This window comes from Ictidomys tridecemlineatus, chromosome 1 (genome assembly GCF_052094955.1).
Source record: "Ictidomys tridecemlineatus isolate mIctTri1 chromosome 1, mIctTri1.hap1, whole genome shotgun sequence".
Classification (NCBI taxonomy): Eukaryota; Metazoa; Chordata; class Mammalia; order Rodentia; family Sciuridae; genus Ictidomys; species Ictidomys tridecemlineatus.
Window position 1 is genome coordinate 215,989,667 of NC_135477.1, and position 24,870 is coordinate 216,014,536.

At 43.5% G+C, this 24,870-nt stretch overlaps 1 long non-coding RNA gene across 1 annotated transcript in view; it reads right to left on the reverse strand.

Annotated features, from left to right (window-relative positions):
- The window catches only part of LOC110597590 (uncharacterized), a 149,266-nt gene extending 129,911 nt beyond the window's left edge, over positions 1-19,355 (reverse strand). Inside the window, exon 1 of the long non-coding RNA XR_002483331.3 lies at positions 19,280-19,355. This is a non-coding gene — a long non-coding RNA (uncharacterized LOC110597590). The remainder of the gene's footprint in view (positions 1-19,279) is intronic.
- Between the last annotated feature and the right edge of the window lie 5,515 nt (positions 19,356-24,870).

Sequence of the window (24,870 nt, forward strand, 5' to 3'; positions counted from 1 at the left end):
GACTACAATGCAAATACGTCTACAAAATTAGTGCTCCTTTGGCTTGGGTAGCACTTAGACACAAATGCATATTAAAGCATTTCACTATAAATCCTGACAATCAACAGCAGAGCCAAAGTCGATAAAATGCTAATAACCTACAGTCTGCTCCTCAGAGGGACAAGGGAGATTGTTGCCATTGCTCTTTTCTAGCCTTCAAGTCTCCACTGACGACAGGCAAGGGAAGGTGCTCACCTCCTTAGAAGGAGCCAGAACACTAAATGCCTCTATGAGGGTAGAAGCCAAAGACCCTCTTCAGCATTGTAAAACAGCCAAGCCAGAAGATACCTTCAGGAACATCGAACCCAACCTCCGTACCTTGTGGTGAGACCCAGGCACATTTTGTGACTTCCAAGGTCAAAGAATTTGTAAATGGCGGCGCCGGGATAAAATCAACAACCACCATAAAATCCTCTGCATATTTGCTTCCCTTTATCTAGCTTTACTAGGCAAGGCCAAGTGAGTTAGGAGTGTCTGATGAAAAGCAGAGTCCAGATCAGACTGTGAGTCGTGGTGCCAGGAGCCACCAAACATGATTTATGCCAATTCCCTTGTGGAAAATTCTAGGAGTTCTAAGCAGTGTGTTCTCTCTGCGCTGGTTATTCCCCCCTACAGTGCTCTGTCCCCATCCATCCATCGACCTTGTTGTAGTCAGCTATTTTGTGGTTGTGACCAAAAGACCTGACAAGAACAATTAGAGGAGGAAAAGTTTATTTGGGGGCTCACGGTTTCAGAGGTCTAGGTCTGTAGATGACTGGCTCCATTCCATGGGCCCTAGGTGTGGTAGAAGATCATGGCGGAAGTGTGTTGTGGGGGAAAAACAGCTGGGAACCTGGCACCAGGAAGCAGAGAGAGCTCCACTCAATAAAATATATACCCCAAAGGCACACCCTAGGGACCCACCTCCTCCAGCCAAACGCCCTACCTGTCTATAGCCACCAGTTCATCCCATCAGTAGATTAATGCACTGATCAGATTAAGGCTCTCATAACTCAGTCGTTTCACTTCTAAATCCTCTTGCATTGTTTCAAACATGAACTTTTGGAACATACCTAATATTGAAACCAAAATGTCTACATTCTGCTCTGGGCCTGCAGATCACGTCACTCAGGCTCCACATGCTGCTGGCTGCCAATTGGGTTCCAAATCAAGAGGAGGTTCTCATGGTCATCAAAGTGTAAAAGAAAGGGTCAGAGTGTGCCCTCCTGCTTTGCTCCTGCTTTAAAGAAGCTGCATCCTTCCAGAATTTTGCTTCCACCAAGGGGTCCCTTCTCCACGGCTCCAACTGCCCCAGACCCCCCACCCACCCATTTTCCTCCATTGGCCCTGTAGTCCTAGGAGCTAAGAGCACCCCACTGTTGCTAGATGTGGTGCCTCCATTTCTTTTATTTGTTCACCTAACCCTGCCCAGACTTCTTTAAAGTCTCCACCAGTACTCTCCCAGGTGGGCTCACTTCCTGTTGGACCCTGACTAAATATTAAGTCACTTGGATTCCTAACTAGAATCCTTCTCACCTCTAGTCCAATGGTTCTTAACCTATTTTGGAATCCCACAGAGAATGGGATGAAAGTTATGGGCTCTCTCTTGGGTGATGTGAATCACTTACACACATATACACAAAATTCTGCATATTTGTAGAGTACTCATGGACTTCCCAAGGTTACCTACAAAGTCCCTAGGATACCCCTCAAACCTCCAGTATCTCTGCTAAATGAACCTTCCTCAAAGCCCATTTAGGAAGGCATTCCATTTGATCCTACCATGTTCCTCCTTCAAAGCCTCCAGAGGAGCCATGCCAACTACCCTGAGCATGAGGCTAGACCCCTTAGCCCAGCACTTCAGGCTGATTCTGACAGGTTCCTACTAACAGAGCTGAGGAACGAGGATTTAATACAGGGGAGCGGTTGGTTGCCAGGTGTTGAAAGAAGTGAAGAGACAAAGGGATGGCAAAGCAACCCAAACAAATATTGGCACCAACAGGAAACCACTACCTAGGACTAGAGGGACAAAGGGAAGAGGAGAGGGTACCAGAGCCCAAGAGCCAGGGATGCCTACGGAGCCAAAATCACAGCAGCTCCTGGAGCCTAGAAAATGATCTGGCCTCACCAGAGATGCTGCCCAAAGCAGAAAGAAAAGACGAGAACTCTCAGACCTCTTCCTCTCACAGCTCTCCAATTCTCCACAGACCTCTCTACTCAGCAGCCAGGTGGCATGGAAGCCTGCAGGGGCTGGGTGCCTTGAGGTCCAGGACAGGAGCCAGGCTGGAGATGGACCTAAGATCAGTCAAATGAGTCCCATGGAAGACTTCATGGCCTGGCGTCCCCTGCCATGGAATCCTGACGGTACCTGGTTGCCCTGGGAGGTACATTCTCTTCATATCTATTATGTACCAATCATGTGCCTGGCACTAATTTCAGGAGGAAGGAAAGCTAGGGAATTCTGCCCAAGAGCTACAAATAAATATTCAAGATTGAAGCTGGCAAATTGTTCAGGCAGAAAAGTAGTGAGAGTGGTTAATTAGAACAAAGGACCACAGAGGTTTTGCCAGGCTGGTCGGGCTGTGATAACTCAGGCAAGACAAGGTCAGGAATCAACTGGGATAGGCAGAGAGAAACTTTGATGGCTTAATCAGAGACGTTGGAAAATGTGATCAATAGATTTGGAAGAAAGCAAGGAAACCACACCCCAGGCCTCTGCTCCAGTTATAGAGGGATCCGATGTACTGAGAGCAGTGGTCATACATGGAAATCCCCCTAGAGAGCTTTAAGAAAAATAAAGATGCAGGATCCCACCCACTGATGTGCTGAAGCCAGTTCTTAGCAGCTCACAAAAGACAGTAGTAAAATTTCTAGGAATTTTCAGTCGGTTGTTAAACATAGCCATCATTAAAAATTAGATTATATAAGCTTACAATTAAATGTTTTATTAAAAATAAAGGGAACAAATACTCGAGTCATACCACTTCATAATAATTTTATTCCCCCTAAGCTTTTGAGGCTGTTTATTGCATCTGAGTGGTGGAAACACTAAATAATGATGTGTCGTTACACATGCCTTCCCAACTCCAGATTCAGTGCTACCACATTCATAGTTTATGGAATTGTTACACCACAGAAATTAGCAGATGCAGTATAGCAGGGCTTGATTTATTGTGTTGTTAGATTGTCTAAATCGGGAGTTGGTAAACTACATACAGATCACAGCCCAAATCTACCCAGCTGTCTTTTTTTGTGTTAGCCACAAGTTTTTATATTTTTAAAGAATCATAAGAGAGAGAGAGAGAGAGAGAGAGAGAGAGAGAAGGGGAGGGAAGGGGAGAAAGGAAGGAAGTGGAAGGGGGAGGAAGAGGAGAGGGGAAGAAAAGGGAGAGGAGAAAAGATTAGAGGAGAAGAGAGGAAAGCAAGAAAGAAGAGCATTTGGAGTCCACGTAGCATAAAATATTTAGCTGGCCCTTTATTAAGACTTGCCGACCTCTGGTCTAGACTTATGAAAGTGATGGGGAAAATGTTAATAAAGCAAATTTAAAATTTTATCATGTCTATAACTGTTAATAGCACAGAAAATTGAGGGAATACTCTTCTAGTATTGACAACTATTATCTAATTGGTTAAAAAAAAAGTCTTTCCTGTCGTTGATGAACAAAGGAGCTTCTATACATCTCTATAGACTTACCCTCATCTTATTTGTTAATGGAGATGAAAATATCAACCACATCCATGTTAGAGCTACACTCGTGAGTCAGTGACTGAACTGGACAATAACCAAGCATTCATCGGACTTTGTCAAATCATGGTTAAATTGCAGCCATGGGTTAACTACCCACACAAGAGTTCAGCAAAAATCCCCCAAAAAATGTCATGTGAGAATCAACTGGCTGAAGATCATTTGGTGTCAGAGTATCATACTGTATAGTTTATTACCATTTGTAAGTTGGGTGCTGGGCATCCTTTGTATCAGTATATTTATAATAAATTTATGTGCATAAATACATGAGTATTTTTTCTTCCCTTGAGAGCTAGTTATTAAACTTGTACAGCACACCACAGACCCCACTGCCAGAGTCCTAATTTGTTGGTCTGGCATGTGACCTTGGGGAGTTTTTAAAATTTCCCCTATGTCACTCTAGTGTGTCGCCAACGTTGAGAACCCCTGGCTTAGGGGAAAGGTCAAAGTGCAAAGAACAGATCCCCTTAAGATTTTGTTTTCTTTAATCGGAAAATCCACTTTAGCATGAGCCAAGTGGCCTAGGGAGTGAACATGAGGGGTGTGTGTGTTGGGGTGGGAGGAGGGGGGTTTCCTCCAGGAAATGGACACACCTCACTGAGCTGACCCTTCCCCAACTTCTCTGAACAAAATTTTCCTGGAGCAGCCTTCTCACAATCTCCTAGACCTGCCACTGGGATCTTCTCTCCCAGAGTGACTCTCACGGTAACTCCACCAAGGGCCCCTTCACTGCTCCTGTCTCACATTCCACATTAGCAGCTTCTCTTCGAACTTCCCCAGAACTTCCCCAGCTGTGGCACTGCCCACCCCAGAATCCACTTACCCTGTGCTAAGATAACCCTGATTTACTAAGACAGCACTGAGCCCTGCCAAATGCAGTTTCCAGACATTGCTGGCAGCCAGGTTTGACCCATGTGACACAGCTTTAGCTATTGAGACCTGAGCTGAGGGCTGGGTAGAGCCTGTGTCTTCCTAAGAATGTGTTAGGCATGGATTGGGCAGTCCCTCCCCAGTTAAGAGTCATAAGCAAAGGATGAAAGAGCAGAAAAACAAAGGTGTGGGCTGAGACCATCACAGAGCCACAACACCAACCCTTGACTTCTTGCCTTGGCAGGTCTTAATCTGTGTGGAAAATAATGCCCTAACTGTTCGAGCCTCTCCAGATTAGATATTCTGTGGTGGCAACCAGATGTAATTTTAATAGAAATGCTGGTCCAATGACCTCACAATGACTGCCCCTCCTAGGACTATACTCCTATGCTTGTATATTTGTTCTGCTCTCCTGTGACACTTTCCACCATGTGAATGGGTTATGTCCCAGATATTTAATTATAAATCATTTATTTAAAATTTGGATGCATTTTGCTATATGATCGAGTTATCCCAGAAAATTCAGAGCAAAGATGGATAATATTATGTCAACTCTTGGAATAATTACGGTGATTAGAAACAAGATTTAGAAAGACTCTTGTAGCTTCTTCTTCTAAAAGAAATGAACTGTCTAAACATCATTTGTACATAGCAAAGATAGAGTAGGAAATGATTCCCAAGGATTTGGCTTTTGCCTACAACTTATTTTTGAGGCAGGAAGAATGTGCATTAAGTACAGAGTGAACTCCTTGGGTGCATGTGCTTGGATCAGAATGCAAAGGGCATAGAGCACACAGAGGCCACATCTGAGAAGTGCATGAGAAAGGAATTGTGACAACTGTGCACCAGGCTCAACAGACCACATTAGCAATAACGATTACATACACGGTTGCATTCTATTTTTGTATCACATTAACGGATATATTATTGGTAATTGTTCTTAATAGAATCACAGAAATGAGAGATGGAAATGCTACACGGTATGATGGAATGCCATTCCTTTACCATTGATCATTATAATAAGCCTGCTCAGTCATTACTCACAAACCATACTACAACTTTGCCAATGAGGCAGACCGAAATGAGGAGATAAACAAAATTGGTTTCCTTGCTAAATGTGAAGCCTAAGTTTTAAGATATTTTACTGAAGTTTTAAACTGATTGTCAATTAGTCAATGAGCTATGGCAGGCAGTGTATATCTGGGTAATTAGTGTGTGTCTTAGGGGGGTTATTTGGCATGAGGCTGAGGGCAAAGTAATTTGTATCTCCCAGGAAGTGCAATAATTGCCTCAAGCTGAACTGCTTGGAAAGTGTATTAATTCTATTAGGAAACATTTATGTTATTTTATATGGCATCCTGTATACTCATGAAATGTACTCATAAGCCATGAATTATTCGTCTTAGAGGTTTTGCCATAAAAGTATGGCATCAATGATAACCAAGGAAAAGGAGGAAGAGTTGCTTGTCCAGTTGAAAAACTCATGAGTTGTCAGAAAAGGTTCACTTTGGCTGATGAAATCCATCTCAAGAACATTGGATCTTAGCAAGAGGAAGAGGTGGTTTTGAGAAAGGTAAGATCAAAGGTAAGTTCATTTTCTCAAAACTAGCTTTTCAGGAAGTCAGCAGGCCTTCTATTCTGGGTTTTCTATGCAGCCTGCAAGATAATATGATTGATCTTGGTACTTCTGGGCACTTGCTTTCCCAATGGTGTTCAGGAGGTTAAGGGCATGACAAAGTCAATCATTCTCTAATTTATTCAATAAATGTTTACAAATGGAAGTTCAGACAGCCTAGTTATCCATTGTCGCATAACAACATACTCTAAATTAGCAACTTACAACACACATTCATCATCTCACAGCTTCTGTAGGTCAGAAAACACAAATGGGTTAGCTAGGTCCTCACATTCTCTCACAAGGCCACAATCAATGGATCAGCTCAGAGTTTGTGGTGTCTTCTGAAGGCTCGTCTGGAGAAGGACCTACTTGGAAGCTGAGCTCTAAACCCTCAGATTCTTGAGGGCTATTGTACTAAGAGGCCAAGTTCCTCAATGGATGTTGACCAAAAGCCACCCCCAGTTCCTTGTCATGTGGATATAGAAGCAATTTTCATCAAAGTATCCAAGCCAAGAATGCAAAAGACAGCCTGTTAAACAAAGGTCACAGTCATTTGAAACTTCGATACAGAAGTAACATTCTATCGCCTCTGCCATAGTCCATCAATTCAAAGCAAATCTCTGGGCTCAGATTACACCACAGGAGAAGGCATTACACACACACACACACTCATACACGTGAAAACCCAGAGTGTAATATTTGGGTCTGCCTAAAACACCGCGCTCTGCCTTCGTGGCTTCCTAGTCTACCAGCGGCTCTGGAGTCTGACAGGAAGTTACAGGAGAGACTTAATTCAGGTGGGATGAGCAAATTACACTTAATTTGAAGCCTCTATAATGAAGAAAAGTTAGGTACAGAGTTGGGGAAGAGCATGACATGCCAGAAGAATTGAAACAAGACCTGAATGGGAGGGACAATGACAACAGGGCAGGTGTGACAAGGTGAGGCTAGAAGAGTGAGCAAGGGCTAGATGGTGCTGGGTTGGAGGTCAGGACAAAAAGGTGAATTTTATTCCAAGTGCAAGTGGAAGCCCCTGGAGGATTTCAGCACAGAGTGGCATGATCTAATTCACCCTCGCTTCTGCCTAGACAATGAACTAGAAGCAGAGAGAGCAGAGAGGAGCCCCCACAGCAAGAGGCGTCCCCCCAGGCTAAGAAGATGTCCAGTGAGATGTGGGGGAAAGGATGCATATGAGATGAGCTTTAGAGTTTAAAAATCAGCATCCTCAGTGACAGTATGTGCATATCAAATTGCCGGGGTCATGACTTGTTCTCCTTTTTGTCCATTTTTAAGAGAAAGAAAAAGAAAACTGAAGAAAGGATCATGTAGCCAAGAAAAGATCATGAAGAAGGGAAGCAGCAGGCGGGCAGGTGGAGAGCGGTCGGAGGGAGGAGCACCCATCCCTGCACTCCAGCTCCATCACCATGGACGCGTCACTCCATTTCCATGCTTCTATTTCCGCTACTGTAAAAATATCTGCCTTTCAGGATTATGGAAAGAATTAAATTAAATAACCTCATAGAGATCCTGGTAATTTTCTGCATGGCTCATTGGCTCACTTTGTTCTGATCTCTGCTCCATTGCCACAACCTCCCTGACCACCCCAGCTAAAGAGCCTGCTCGGCCCCTCCCCCAACCATAGTCTGCCGCTTGAGCTGAGCCCCACCTGCATGTCTTTGTGCACCCAGGGTCTGGAAGAGTTCCTGGCACACAGTTGTTCCTCAGTATTTGCTGAGAGTTTCAGGGTAGAGTTGCTGAACAAGGGCATGCAGCTCAGGTAGGCTGTCCCCAGTGTTTCCTGGTGTATCACAAACAATGTGAAGTAACCTGTGTGGGACACAACGTAAGTCACAGCCACTTGTGTATCTGAGTATAACCTGTTTAGGACTTCACAATGTACAAAAAAATCTTCCTTTGACTCCCCTGTATTAAGCCTCTTAGCCAGTCCTTGAGATAGGTAATGTCCTCGTGTACAGATAATGCAATCAAAGGTGAAGGGAATTAATAAGCTTCTCCAAAGTCCAGAAACAGTGGACAAGGGAAAGAAAACCAAGACCTTGTTTTAGTATAAATTCACTCCCCAGCAGGGAAAAAGTAGAAATGTTCCTCCCGACTCTCCAGCAGGTGTACTGGCCCTGGCCCCCTGCAGGCACCCTCACCCTGCACATCTCCATCTCCTGTGCTCAGAGGCAGCTGCTGTACAGTTGCTGTGTGTGATACACACAAACACACCTAGCGGAATTGCTGGCAGTCAGACAGCAATTTGCTGGCCAGCCAACTTCACATTCCCAGCTTCCTGTGTCTTGCAGAGGAACTCACTCGTGCCTCACTGCATTTGTCAGTTGAGTTTGATTAACCAACACAGACTTCTGGCCTTCCCTTTGGCTCACACACTCATCCAATGAGTACCGAGTGTCTGCTTGGTGTCAAGCACTGTGTCCTGAGATTCAAGTGGTCAACCAGACAGACAAGGTCTCTGCCCTTAGAGAGTTTTCATGCAGAAGGAAAAGCAAACTTTAAGAACAAATCATGACTTGGTAACAGTGTGGTGGGCACCATAAAGAACAAGTACAGGGTGGCACGAGGGCATCAAAGGAGGGGCTATCCGGCCCAGCTTGAGGTTGGGGAAGGCTTCTCTGAGGAAGGGTTATTACCCAGATAGGAAAGACAACAAGAGTTACTCAGACAAGAAAGGAGAAGTACATCCCGGGCACAGAGAACTATCTACAGAGCCTGAGACCTGAATGGGTTTCTAGAAACTACAAAAGGGAAAACATGAATAGAGGAAGCACAAAAAGCCTGGCATCCAGTGATGAAGAAAAAGGAACCACAGCACCTAGGAGGAGCTAGGCCCACCTCAGCTACTCCCCCCCCTTCCCTCCCTACTAGCAAGAACTACAGGCCACCACCTCAGTCTCACTTGATAGCTTTGGTAGAAACATTGTGGCACTAATTTGTACCTAGAAAGATGCATAATTATATCCCCAGCCTTGTCAAGAGAAAGTGTGTTGCTTCTGTCTCTGTGGTACAGAATGGGTCTGTGACATGAGCCATTTGTGTCCGCTCAGCAGTCACATGCTTGTAAATGTGGTTGAGTGGATGCAGTCTGTCTGTGGCTCCTTCCAGGCAAATGCACCTTCTGCTCATAGCAGTAGGCTCTGATGAAGTGTGTTTCTCGAAGCTTTCACCTGTGGTTGCTCTTCTTTCTCAGTTCCTCTAGGTTAGTGGTTCTCAGCGAGGTATAGTACAGGCTTGAGGGATGTTTCCAGTTGCTTCCATGATTGGGAAGCATGTCACAGATACTCGTGTACCTGAGTATAACCTGTTTAGGACCTCACAATGTACCAAAATCTCCCCTGTGTCCTTGACAGAGGTAATGTCCTCGTGTACAGATAATGCAATCAAAGGTGAAGGGAATTAATAAACTGCATTTATTGGGCAGAGACAGAGCTCTGGACCTTCTGCAAGTATTGCCCAGTGTCCCACATGACTTTAAAGTCCAACTAGAGACTGACATAAATGAAAACCCTACTCAGTTTCCTGAGACTGGCACCAAACTACGTTTTGCACATAAAAACATTTTTTTTGTTTTGCAGTTTCGTTAAATACTCAATTGCCTAATAATGAAACTATAGTGGAAGTTGGTGAAAGATGTACTTTGTTTTCTTTAAGACTTTCCCTAGGGTTTATTGTCATTTCTAAAAGTCATATCATGGAATTTGAGTGACCCATAAGACACCTCTGTATAAATTTGTCTTTGAAACTGTCGCATTCACAATGATTACATATATATGTTGTATTTCAAAATGTCAGTTCTTAAGATAGTAATATTCAGTTAAATGTATTTCACTCCTCTTGGGTCTACATGTATTCATTACAAGAAGAGCAAAGCATCATGTGCTTCCTAGTTCCTCACTACTAGAGGGTGGTCCACAGACCAGAAGCTCTCCAACATCGTGGTGGAGCTTGCTAGAGGGAAGGATCTCCTCTCCAGAACCCCAAATCTGAGTCTGCACTTCAATACTATCTCCAAAGGATTCTTGTGCACATAAAAATTTGAGAAGTTCTCTTCTAGATCCAGTAGGCCTGAGCAGTGGGAAAAGTATTCTTTTAAATTACTTTCTTTCATTTCTCCTCTTTATTACCATTAGGACACTACATAAATTTTTAAAATTATATGTAAAGATGCATTATATTATCAATGAATTTCACCTCAAGAAATTAATGGGAGTTACAGAATATATTTTAATGAAAGACCCAGAATTCAATAGTTGGCTGTGAGGAACTGTGGAGTATCTAAATGAGAATAGAACATCAGGGTCAAATTTCTCTGGACTTGGCCATTTATAAACTCTAATGACTCCTAAATCTGTATCTCCAGCTACTAAATAACAATGTTTCTTGCCCTCAGAGCACCGTGGATATATCCCTGCCTTCGAATAAATATCGACTGCATCACAGAATAAGTGCCCCACTGCTCCTGCAAGGTCAAGCCACGCTCACTGACTTATTCTAGAAACGATTGCGGGATCCCCTTCTGTGGGCAATGCAACCTCACAGGACTGCAAGGAACAGGAAGACAAAGCCCACCTTCTGGAACTTCCAGAGGGGAGATGAGAGGCTCACCAACAAGAGCAGAGTCGGAGAGTGGTAAGCCCACAAGGGAGGCACAGACAAGTAGGGAGAACATGAGAGAGACAGAGAGGACTTAAAGACAATAGGAAGGTCACTGAAAGTCAAACCATCCCTCTGGCTCCCCAACACAGCTATTGAAACCTTCTCTAGGATCCTCAAACCAGGTCATCAGTGGACCTTGTTTCCTTCTTCTTAAAGTGAATAAGTGACCAGATGGGAACTTTGCAACTCCCTGCACCCCCTGCACCCCCCGAACCTCTCCAGTTCTTCCCCTTGCTCTACTATTGTGACCATAGCAGGGTTGTCTGCCCCTGGGCCAGGCTCCTGTGCACCCCATCCCTGCATTCCACCACCTCCTCAGATGCCTTTTGACTACATGGATCATTCCATCCTCTCCCCCAGAAGGTCAACAAAAACCCACGTTTCAGTGTGTCCCAACGTCATTTTTTAACTCTCAAGCTCACCTTCCACTTAAGCAACCTGTCTTTACCCTATTTTACAAATGAACTTATTTAATTTTTTTATTTGTTCTAATTAGTTATACATGACAATAGAAGACATTTTGACACATCATACACAAATGGAGTATTACTTCTCATTCTTCTGGTTGTACATGATGTAGAATCACACAAGTCATGTAATCATACATGAACATAGGGTATTAATGTCCTATTCATTCACTATGCTTCCTACTCCCATACCCCCTCCCTTCCCTTCACTCCCTCTGTTAAAAACAAAATGTGTCCACTCTTTTCCCACCTCCTTGACTCCTATTCATCCTTCAACCCACTGCATGTAGCTTCTGATCACACCACTCATGGAAGATGCTTGTCCACACCACCAACAACCAACTTGCTACCAAAGCCATCTAACTCCTCTTTGCCTTAACGGCACTTGAACTTTCAGTGGCACTGGCCACTGTGCACCAGTCCCTCAAATAGTCTCTTCTCTGGACTCACATGGCCCCACCTGCCTCCTGTCTTCCCCTGCCTTTCTGACTGCCCGCTCCTCCTCAGCCTCTCTATGGGCACCATCTTGGAAATACTGGTGTTCCGTGGAATTCTGTCCAAGGCTCTCCTGTCCCTCACACACATTCTCTGGGCTTGGTCATTTACATTCTATAATGACTCCAAAATCTATAGCTCCAAGCTAGTTCTCTGTGGACAGACTTGAAGGAAATTCTACTTAAATATTCCAAAGTGACCACAAACTCAGAATCTAAATTAATTCATCATCTCTCACACCAAGGAATGCGTTTTGTTCCTTAACCTCTGTGTCAGTGAACGGCACTCACAATTCCCATCTGCCCAGGCTAGAAACTGGGGCCCCATCTTTGATTCTTCCCATGCTATCACCCCTGACCAGGCACTCAAAAATGCACACCTTCTCCTGCAGCCAGAGTCCTCTCGCCTGATAATGAGGTCATTTCACCACCATGGTCCCCTCATCACCTCATAAGAACCCAACACAGAGAACTTCCTCCCCTGCTTCACTTCCTTTTCATTTCCTCCAACAGCTTGATCATTCTGAATTATAAATCTGATCAAGTAATTCTTGCCCCCACACTTCCAGAAGCTCTGCTGAATATGTATTGCCAAAAGGACCAAACCAAACATCTTAGTGAATAAGGCTCTAAGAGAAGAACACTGGGCACTCAGGTTGGCCAAAATGTTGCTCAGAATATCTGGAGAGCAGTGCTCTTCAAGGAGTCGGGGAGAGGTGCTAGAGGGATATAGAACCAGGCAGGAAGGGCCTGGACTTCCCCAAATAAGGAGTCTAAACTCATCTGAGGGCAATGGAAAACACATTCTGGCAAGGTTTCAAGAGATTCTGCATAGATAGCGCTTTTGGAGCCTCACACCACCTTGCCTCGGCCCTCCTCTGACTTCAACCTCAGCCATGGCGGGAAGTTCAGTGGGAGTGCAGACTCCCCTTGACCAAGTCCAGCTGCCAATGTGACCCACCTCAAACTGACACCATGTCCATTTCCTCTTTCTGCCTCGGTGACTCCTCCAAGACAAAAACTGTCACAGACATGTAAAAATGCCATGGAGAATTACACACACACACACACACACACACACACACACACACACACACACACTTCCCAACAGCTTCATGGTAAGAGAGAGAGGAAAAAAAAAAAGAAGAAGAAGGCAAGGCTGAGTTCCATTGCTCACGCCTGGCTATCTGAGAAGATGAGGATTCCACTGATAGAATCATGAGAAGCCTCATTGGGGGACAGAAGAACTGGGGACTATCAAGTCAATGAACAGAAGAAAGAGAAGGGAGGTGACCAAGTCACAGGACAGGTGCCAGTAACTCGGGGTGCTCAATCTGCAGGAGAGACAATGTGGGGAGGACACAAGAGCGCTCTTGGAGAGTGAGAATACATGTTAAGAAGTGGAGTTGGGAAAAAGGAGGAGAGAGGAGGACTATGAGCAAAGGATGGAAAATCTCAAGCAGGTGGATTAGGGCTCAGTCTATGCACATGCTTTCTAATCCCTGCATTGACTGGGAGGCAGGGAGCCTTCCATCTGGATCCCAGGTCTCCTCAAACAAGACCTTCAGGAGAAGATGTGTCCAACTCTGAACTCTAGAGAAGGCTGAGCTAAGTGAGGCTGAATCCGGCCCTAAGACTCTAGAGCTCAGTGGTCCAGCCTCCACTTTCCACTCACTCATTCCTGATGTGCCCATCTTCACATTCATGGTGCAGCCTCATCCCACCTTTGGCCTCAGAAGCAGCTGAGCAAGATGAGGGAAGAGGAGATGCTTGTCCCAAAGGCCCTCCACTCACTGCCCTCTCTAGGGACCTCTGCTTTCCCACTGGACCTCCCCTCAAGAGTCCCAGCACTGGCCTCCCTTCCCTTCAAGCCTGCCCTCCCACTGTGCCACCTCCGCAGGCTTTCTACCCCTTCAAAACACTCCTGACAACATGCCCTGCTCCAGGGTCCAACAGTCTGATAAATTGAGCTGTACTTTGACTTTATTTGTACAGTTTGAGACAGACCAGAGAGCCAGGTCCACTGGTCAAGTGGGCTTTTGGCACTCCCTCAACGTACCATGCACACCTTGTCCCCCTCACCTCCCGCACCCTGAAAGCTTCATGAATTTTTTGCAATAGTACTTCTTGGAAAGAACAAAGACTGCTTCTACCTTCTGGGTCAGACAATGTGGCTCAGCAATGTGGCCCTTCTTGTCCTTTTATCCTTTTATGGACAAATAGGGACCTTTGGCCTTTGACTCAAAATATTTGTTAGGAAAGCAATTTTCTCTCTCTTTCTCTCTGTCTCTGTCTTACACAGAAAGGGGGCATGCAGAAAGCACTGACTCAAAAGCAAACTGGCGAATTCATGATCCGATCTTCTGGGACAAAAGTTTTATTCTGAACAATCTCCAAACAAAGGGAAATTATTTCAGGTCCTTCATTCAATAAATACTGTTTTTGAACACCTGCAGTGAACTGAGCACTAAAGGGTACAAAAGTAATTTCCCTTGCCCTGGGAAGAAGAGACACACACACAGAAAGTCAAGTAACAATACGGGCAACAAGATAAGGTGACAGCCAGGTGGCTGGCAACCTAGTAGCCCTTAAACCCTACTTAAGAATTCTTGGGATATGGAGTCATTAAAAATGCAGACTCCTGGGTTCTATTTGGGAGATCCAATTTGCTAGGTCTCTGGTGAGTCCCAGAAATCTGCATTTTCAATCAACTTTCATATGATTCTCATACTTGTGGTTCACAGATCACCTTTGGTGAACACTGGTCTAGCCAACAATTCTCTGTGATGCTCAGACAGGAAGGGAAGCCTGCTGGGCAGCTCAGGGCAGAGCTATTTTTGTGTTTAGACATTGAAAAACTGACGAGGAATCCTTTTCATTCCTCCTCTGCACGGTCGAGTGTTTTGAAGGGGAGCCAATGCCTTGCCCTTATGCAGAGGATGTATGTTGGTGCTAGGAATAAAAATGAATGCGTACAGCTAAGTTCAGAGCTGATGAAACCCGTTCATCTGAATCTGATTCAGGGCCTTTTAATGTTGAAAGGTGGTGTTATGACTCACTGAAGCTTACACATCTATTGTTTTTCTTTTCCTGGGTAGCTTTGCCAAGGACCTTATAGATATCATTATTTTCAGATTACTGTTATTACACACATTCTTCTTGAATAAAATACTACTTTGTTTTTATCTCCATAGAGCAAGACCAAGTTTTACTTGTTTTCTTATCTTTTTACATAAAACAACCCCAGCAATGAAGTCTTAAATGGAAGAAAAATGCTGGGCCAAAGATACCCAGAGTAAAGGCTCATTTAGTGGCTTTCCATGACCAGGTGGACAGGCTAGTACCAGTTCCCAGTACACATACCAGAAACTGGGCTTAACCTGCATCATGAGCCAAGAAAGTTTGATTTAAAGAAAAGGAGTTTCTGCAATTTAGCAGGAATGAGTGATTGACGAGTAACTCTATCCAGAAACTGACAGATTGTCAAACCTGCCTGCTACCCCTGGGTCATTTCAGCCATGGAATTTCTGGCCCAGTGAGAGCCAAGTCATTGCTTTCTCCCTCAGTGGGTTTCTCTATAGAATGCTCAGAAGACAGAAATATCTGCAAGCTTTTGGGAAGCCACAGGCAAACTACAGAATTTTGTGCATTGTGCCTGCATTGGGCTCCGTCTCTGTCTGCACAGCAGCTCTAGTTATATGTAGTTATCAGGCTATTTGAGGCTCACTGGTAGGTGGCACTTTAATGAGCCGATTATAAATTAAAATTCAAAGTATGTTTGATGGCAAATGTTCTGCTGATCTGGGATCTGGCCTTAAAAACAGACGCTTAGCAGAGGTCAAGTAGAGGGAAGATACCTGCGTGATTTGCTTTGGCCTGAAACCTGAGTTTGTGCTGACCAACTCATTCTGTATGGGCCTGGCCTACAGAAGGGGGCTAGATATACCACAGGATGCCCAGGTAAAGTCAAGCTTCATTCAAAAGAACAAATAACTTTCAATATACATATGTCCCATGCAGTATCTGGAATAGATGTATATTGAAAAATTTATTCATTAAGAAGTTATGCATAATAATATGACAAGCTTTTCTGAAATTCAAATTTAACTAAGCAGCTTTTAGTTATATTTGTTAAATTTGGCAACTCCATCTATCATAGTAACTAAATACTGTATTTCCCTTGGCTCTTATTCAACACACAGACCCCCACTGGGCTTCTCAAAGTTGGATTTCTATAACTTTGGGACATCCTGGTGGATAAGGGGACCCTGTAAGGTGGAGCCCTCAGACTATTTATACCTGCTTCCAGCAAGAATGTAGGCAGATGCACAGTGATGCCCCCCTTGTCCATGAAAGATGTGTTCTAAGACCCCCCAGTAGATGCATAAAGCATGGGTAGTACCAACCCTCCATATACCATGTTTTTCATACATATGATACAGTTTAATGTATAAATTAAGCACAGTTAATGATTAACAACAATAATACTAATAATAAAATAGAGCAATTATAACAAAATATCTTGTAATAAACATTACATAAATGTTTGTTTTCTCTCACACACTCTCTATACCTATGTCCAAATATCTGATTGTACTTTTACTTTTTCTTTTTTTTATTGTTAGTTGTTCAAAACATTACATAGTTCTTGATATATCATATTTCACATTTTGATTCAAGTGGGTTATGAACTCCCATTTTACCCCGTATACAGCTTGCAGAATCACATCAGTTACACTTCCATTGATTTACATATTGATATACTCATGTCTGTTGTATTCTGCTGCCTTTCCTATCCTCTACTATCCCCCCTCCCCTCCCCTCCTCTCTTCTCTCTCCACCCCCACTACTGTAATTCATTCCTCCCCCTTGTATTATTTTTCCCTTTCCCCTCACTTCCTCTTGTATGTAATTTTGTATAAGCCTGAGGGTCTCCTTCCATTTCCATGCAATTTCCCTTCTCTCTCCCCTTCCCTCCCACCTCTCCTCCTTGTTTAATGTTGGTCTTCTTCTCGTGCTCTTCTTCCCTAGTCTGTTCTTAGTTACTCTCCTTATATCAAAGAAGACATTTGGCATTTGTTTTTTAGGGCTTGGCTAGCTTCGCTTAGCATAATCTGCTCTAATGCCATCCATTTCCCTCCAAATTCTATGATTTTGTCATTTTTTAATGCAGAGTAATACTCCATTGTGTATAAATGCCACATTTTTTTTATCCATTCGTCTATTGAAGGGCATCTAGGTTGGTTCCACAGTCTTGCTATTGTGAATTGTGCTGCTATGAACATCGATGTAGCAGTGTCCCTGTAGCATGCTCTTTTTAGGTCTTTAGGGAATAGACCGAGAAGGGGGATAGCTGGGTCAAATGGTTGTTCCATTCCCAGCTTTCCAAGAAATCTCCATACTGCTTTCCAAATTGGCTGCACCAATTTGCAGTCCCACCAACAATGTACAAGTGTACCCTTTTCCCCACATCCTCGCCAGCACTTGTTGTTGTTTGACTTCACTTCTAGCAAATACTTCACAACCTCTCTTTGGCATATCCAAATTGCTAATATCACTACTCTTATGCTTTGGGCCATTATTAAAAAAAAATAAGAATTACTTGAACATAAGCATCATGATACCATAACATTCTGATAACTTAGAAGGCTACTAAGTGACTAACAGGCAGGCAGGGTATATAGCATGGAAAGGTAGACAAAGGGATGGCAATTTATGTTCCAGGTGGCAATGGAGCGGGATGGTGTAAGATTTCATCATGCTTACTCAGAACAGTGTACAATTTAAAACTTATGAATTGATTATTTCTGGAATTTTTTATTAATGTTTTCTGGCTGCAGTTGACCACAAATAAACTTCCAAAACCAAAATCAAAATCATAGATGGGGGAAATATAGTATATTCTTAAAAGCTCTCCATAGGGCAGGGCTGGCCTGACATAGGAGTTATTATACAAGGCCAGATTCAAAGATCATCCTCTATTCTATGGCCAAAGGTCCCAAAGTACAGCCCATGGCCTGACACACTTCATATGTTCATCTTAAAATTGAGTGTGCCTGGTTCTCTAGAGGAGACAATATCCCAAAACATTTTTGAACTTCCACTCCTACACTATGGCCTCCATCCCTCAGAGTACACAGCTGACCAAAGCAACCCTTCAAACCGTGCTTTCTAACCCATGCTCCTGTTCACATTTGCTTGTGTAAGCCCAGAGGCCCTAGAGCATTCACTCACCTGCTCACCCTTCTTCTCTTATACAATCTTAGTTACCTGTCCTGGTCTCCTTGTCCTAGACACCAAATGGCTCTGTCCTGGGTACCACATGGCTCTGTTATCAGAATTAGTTCTGAACTCTGAACATGCCACCTCAGCCAGCATGATTCCCAGATTCTGCTGGCCTACTCACAGAGAGATGGGACATTATAACTATATAGTGTCTGTCCCTCCATACCATCTCCTGATGCCACAAATGTTATGCTCTGCTAACATGTTACATAAATAGTGCTTCCTCCATTTCCCTAAAAATAGTCCCTTAGGTCAGGTGTGGTGGCACACACCCGTGATCGCCGCTACTCAGGAGACTAAGGCAGGAGGATCACAAGTTCAAAGCTAGCCTGAGCAACTAGCAAGACTCTGTCTCGAAATAAAATTTTTAAAAAGGGGTGGAAAGAATGCTTGCTAGCATGTGGGAGGCCCTGGGTTTGCTCCCCAGTACTACCCAAACAGCAACAAAAAAAAATGTCCCTTAGTCAAGTTCAACCCTTATATGCTAGTTCAGAATTATGTGACCATCCCATGTTTGCATGATCATCCCTTGGCCTTGACAGCTGAGGCGTGATGGTGTAGAAGCACTGGAAGACCCTTCAGAGATGAGGCAGTTCAGGCTCCTTTTTTGCAGGCCCTCTCATATGGGAGGCATCCCATCTAATGGTCTTGTCTTCCTGGCAGGAACCACCTCTCACAACCATTTGGGGTCTGGCCTCTGGATCCTCTCTCATCCCATCTCTAAACACATCACCCACAAATATATTAGGAATTCCTCAGGCAGTTGAGCCCTGCTTTGATAGAGGGATAAGGTGAGGTCATTTTTCACCTTATTATCCTGAAAAAGCATAAACCTGCCAAGTTTAGGAGACCGAATCATCTTCTAAGCAGACAGTATCTCCTCGCTGACCCAGTTCTCTCTCAGAATCAGGGAAACCAGCTCCTCAGCAGCAACAGACGGGGCTGCTGTTTCTGGGGGTTATTTTCCAGGGCCAAAGCCACAGTTGTCCTGATTGGGCCTTTGCTTATTATTTAATTGTTTATCTTGACACACAGGTTTGTCCCAGAGGGGAAGGCTTAAAAAGTGGCATGTTGGCGGTATAGAAGGAAATGCAGCTCAACTTACCTCGCCTCCCTCCTGCCAGACTCCTCCCAATTATTCTGCAGGCCTCTTTGCCCTGAGGGCAGTTTGCAGCTCCAGGGGACTGGAATTGGCTTTAAAAAAAAAAAAAAAAAAAAAAATTCTTTCCTCTCCATGCCCCATGTGAGGGGGCATTGTGTGCTCTCTAAATAATAAGCCTAGCTTTGTGTGACCTAACTGGACCAGGCCCTTTGAGAGATTTTTTAGTTGCAGAGAGCAGTCAGCTGCACCCTAGGAAACCAAGAAGTTTCCAGACCAAGGAGAAAAGTCTGTGACAGCAAGACTTTTTTTCCATAAGTATTGTGAACTCATTCCTTTCTCTTTCTCCCTCACTCCCACTAGTGTTTAGCATAATTAGGTAAAAGTGCAACAGAAGAATTCAAAGTTATATTTTGGATTGAATAAGTAATAGTTTTTAATCCGGTGCTCCCCCACCCAACTCCTTACCACCAAAATAACGAACAAGCAACAAATCATCTTAGAGCATTTATTAGGTGCAAAGCATTGTCATCAATGAAGATAATTAATTCTTATATTTATTGATTTCCTACTCAAGATCCAGCAATAGCTAGAAGCTCAAGGGTTAGAAAGAAGGAGAACCTATAGTCCTTGCCTCAGGCTGACAACTCACTCAGAGTACTACAAAGACCAGAATAAACCACCCCCCCCAGACCAGAATAAACCACTGTACCAGGCAAAGTGCTGGGGATTCACGTGCACAGATTACCTCCTCCAATTGCCTCAATAACCCTGTGAAAAAGACAGTCTGCCTCCATTTCATAGATGTGGAAACAGATCCACAGAGTAAACATGTTGTGCAGAAAATGATGCTTCCCTCAGATCAAAGATCTGAAGTCTGAGATACTTTATCCCAGATGGTAAAGAAGTCTTTGCAGACATAGTTAAGGATGTGGAAGTGGGGAGATTATCTTGGATTATCCAGATGGGCCCAGTGGAATCTCAGGGGCCCATATAAGTGGTGGGTAGTAGATCCGATTCAGAGTGACAGAGAGATGACTACGAATTCTCCTCTGAAGCCCTCTGAACTATTTTGAGTTTCTGATCTCCAGAACTAGACATAAATTTGTGTTATTTTGAGTCACTAAGTTTATGGTAATTAGTTGCAGTAGTGAGAGAAAGCTAATCCACTGTGCTATTCACACCTGCCCCAACTACATTCCACAGTAGATTTAAGCTGGTCAGAGAAGCTTACTCCAAAGTGGTAGAGCCAGGCAGGGCTGCCATGATGGCCAACTGGCTCCTGGAATTCTATAAGCAGAGGCCCAAGAGCAGGATCCAAATCAAGTCAATGAGTCCCTAAAGTCCATGTGTTTTCTTCTTTGCTGATCCACTCCTTAAAGATAAAATTTGGGGGCAAAAGAAACGAAATGCTAGAAAATATTCCATAACATGTTTAATAAGTAATTAAGGAATTCAGGACATGAGCTAGTTCTGAAGAAGAGCTTCTGGTGTGTGCTGCAGTGGTCAGAGAAGACTTGGTTGAGCAGATTCAACTTACCGTGGGTCCTGCAGCATGAGTGGACTGGAGGAAGCACCAGAGGCAAACAGAAGGCCTTGCAAATGGAGGAATGACCTGATATAAGAAATGCCCCTGCCATCAGAAAGGATAAACTCCCTTCCAACTCTGCATTTCCTCTCCCATCCTCACCCCACCCTCTCCCTGCGGATTTCATCAAATCTTCCAACCAAAGTCTTGGCAAAGGCCTTGGGCAACATACTGTGTCCCTTACCTTATGGATGGCAAGTCCTGACCCAAAGGGATATCGCTTATCTTTCTTTCCCACATTACCCAACAAATCAAGTCTCCCGTTCATTGCTCTTCTGTAATCATGAACAAAGTTTTAACGGTTCTTCTTAGTCCAGGAGCACACTCTTTGTTGGTGGTCAGTTTGCTTCAGCATGACCCAAGGAAGAAATTTGGGGTTAGAATTCCAGATTTCTACTTCTACAGGGAAATTCTGTTGAATACAAGATGTTATGGTTTAGATATGAGGTTTCCCCAAAAGAAAACTCTTCTGTGAACAATGCAAGAAAGTGCAGAGATTGGGTTATAAAAAGTTTGACCTAATCAGTGCATTAATCCCCTGATAGGAATTAACTTGGTGCTAACTGCAGGCAGATAGGGTGTGGCTGGAGGAGGTTGGTTGATGGGGGTGTGCCCTTGGGGTCTATATTTTGTCCACAGATAAGAGGAGTTTTTTTTTCTCTCAAAATCAATATCTCTCTCTCTCTCTCTCTCTCTCTCTCTCTCTCTCTCTCTCTCTCTCCTCTCTCTCTCTCTCTCTCCCCTCCCCTTCCAGAATGTCATGTTCTGAGCTGCTTTCCTCTATCACATTTTTCTACCATGATGTTCACTCCCACCTCAAGCCCCAAGGAATGGAGCCTGCTATCTATGGACTGAGACCTCTGAAACTGTGAGCCCCCAAATAAAATTTTCCTCCTCTAAAATTTTCTTGTCAGGTCTTTTAGTCACAGGGACAAAAACAACTGACTAAAACCATCAGTCCAGAGATACACTTTTAAACTACCTTTAAGGCAGCAGAATACAACAGACACTAGTACAGCACTATGTAAAACAGTGGATGTGTAACTGATGTGATGATGCAATCTGTATAAGGGGTAAAAATGGGAGTTCACAACCCACTTGAATCACAGTGTGAAATATGATATGTCAAGAACTATGTAATGTCTTGAACAACCAACAATAAAAATTAAAGGAAAAAAAATATAAAAAATAAACTACCTTTAACTTATGACTAAGTAAATTTTGAATGAAGCAGCAAAAGAATCCAGTCTTCCTGTTCCTGGGTTCTGTTGTCGCCTGCAACATAACATTGAGCAAACTCTGTTACATCTTCTGTGAAATGAGAACTTGGTCTTTAGATTCCCTCAGACATTTGAGATCCTTTGGGCCATGGGGCAATACAAACCCTGATTCAAAATGATTTGAATGTCAGGGGAATGTATTATCCTGTGTAACAAAAAATTGAACAACAAGGTTGCTTAGAGGTTGATTGATTCAGTGGCTCGGTAATGTCATCAGGACATGAGTTCTTTCTGTCTTTCTGTTCTTGCCACCTGAGTACCAGTTTATACTCCTGCTGACAGTAAGATGGCTAATATAGTTTTACAGTCACATTCAGGCCTGAGGCGTTCAAGGAAGAGACAGAATCCTCTAGAAGACACGCCTTCACAGAGCACTGGCCATAACTGAGTCACACTTGTGCATTTCTGAATCAATTTCTGGAAAGGAAACCCCGTCAGGACAGGGTGTTAGGCCTGTCCTGCAGCAAGTGGAGAACAACTAAAGAAAACCAGAATCCTGTGTGGAAGGGAAGTTGCTCCTGGATTGAAATGTAGAGTGACCTCTAGTCCTTCCAAGGTTCCTTCCAGCTTCAAAAATGCCATAAATCAGAAGTCATTTGGATGCCTGGTATGGTTTCAACCCAGACTGCCAATCTGCATGCCTATGTAGAACCAAGCCCTGCGCTGGGCACCAGAGATACACCAGTAGGCAAGAGCCATGGAGCCTCTATGCACGGAGCACCTGGTCCAGGGGATCTGACCACCCTCCACTAGACAATCAGCCGCACTGCTTCAGCCCTTGGAACTACTGGTCTCCAGCAGCGGTCCTGGAGGAAGGCTCAGAGTTTAGGTTGAATAGATAAATGAGAGAAATCTGTTGCTATTTTTTTTTCAAGTTATATTTGAAAAGTTGGCCAAATAATATCCCTGTTTCTCTACCCTCAAACAATCTAAAAAAAAAATAATAATAATCTGTTGATGTTACACGGTAGAAGCGGGGTGGTAGGTGGGGGTATTATATTTTTAAAAAAGACAATTCAACTTGGCTACTGGAGTTATTGACCTCACATTGACCATTGGCAGGTTGTGTCTGTTTAAACTCATTTTCAGAGTACTTCAATGAGGAATGACATTTTTCCCCTATTGTAGGCTTGGTCCCTAGAGTCATTTCTTACAGCCACAATGACTATTCTAAGGAAAGGAGAAAATAGAGACGGATGGATGTTTGATGGGGAATTTTACACTTCTCGTTAGTCTTTTTTGTGAGGCTCAGTGTGTTTGCTCAATTCCAATTACCTGTGTCTTTCTTCTCTGGCTGGATTAGTAGCTATTCAATTCAACCAAGGCATAGAACAGTGTCACTAAAATGATTGTTCTTCTCCCAGCAGGATACTTAGGTTTTGACTGAGTAATCAAACTCTGTACAAAATTTCACCAAGATATTTATTATATCAAGTAATGGGAATAGGAGGTATGTTTTGTTATAATGTATTGAAACTAGCTAAAAGAAATAGACAAAATACCTTCCTTAAACATGAAAGTCACACTCTCCATCTTCTTTAGCATGTGTGGTGATAAATTTATGTCCCCCATCTCATGACAGTCTTACCAAATGACCATTAGAAGTTATAAAGCCATAAATATATCTGAGTGAAATAATATAGCATTTTTCAAGTTCTAATTTATCTATTAAGTCATTATTGCCAGTTGAACTAGGGGTGGGAAGGGCACTCTGCCCTTTTGAATTTGCCTTACATGAGTGGGTCTGGCCAGGACACAGAAGTAAATTTCATAAAACTTGCAATAATAATTCAAGCCTCTCTTTCCCTCCATCAATCGGCTCAGCCAACCTAACACAGATGCCACTGCCTCCTGTGAGGTTTATTTCCACATCTCTTCTTTGGTCAGGCTGCTAGTGAGCAGTGAAACCATCAAAACAAGGAGAACAAGGGAAAAGAACCAAGAGGGAAACAAAAGCCTAGAATTTTCTACAAGCAGTATAATGCATAGCTGAAAATGGTGGTCCTAAGGGTAACCAAATGAGAGAATAGGCCAGATTTGTCCATTTCTTTCAGACTCCCATGTCAAGACCTAAGGGTATCCTATCTTACCAACTATCTCATTAATAGGAAAAGCACATTAATTTGGTGGAGACTTCTTACTTGACATCCTTAAGATCTTACAGAGCATTGACACTTTTTACAACATCTTTTGTTTTCCTGCTGAGGTTTCTCCCTTGGGTGGAAGGTCTCTAAAGTTCTTTGCCTTTCATTCTCTCAGGATTCATGCTCTGATTCTCGATGCACTGATTATAGTTCCAACAGGGAACAGGTCAAATAACTCTACAGTCAAAACCCATAAACAAATGGTTCCTTTATTCCAAGTGAATGTAACAACTTGAAGGTCTCCTATGGCAATGGGCTTCTGCCTAAAAATGAAGGGATGTCAGAGTCAGATGGCTAGAATTCAAGCCCACAAGTCAGGCTTGAATCATGGGATCTCTGCTCAATTTCAGCTGAAGGCCAAGTGACTGTGTCATTTTCTAGCCACTTATCTGCTCCAGGGGATGCTGAAAAGAGAAATGCTTGAGAAAACTGTGGGTAGACTGAGCACATTCTTCAAGGGTAAACCTTGAACTACCAAGGACATCAGTCCATCGGATGTCTTATTTAAAATGTGCTTTCCTGGATCCTATCCCTGGCACAAGGATCAGCCCTGGAATCTGCCTTTTATGCTCACTGAAGTTTGAG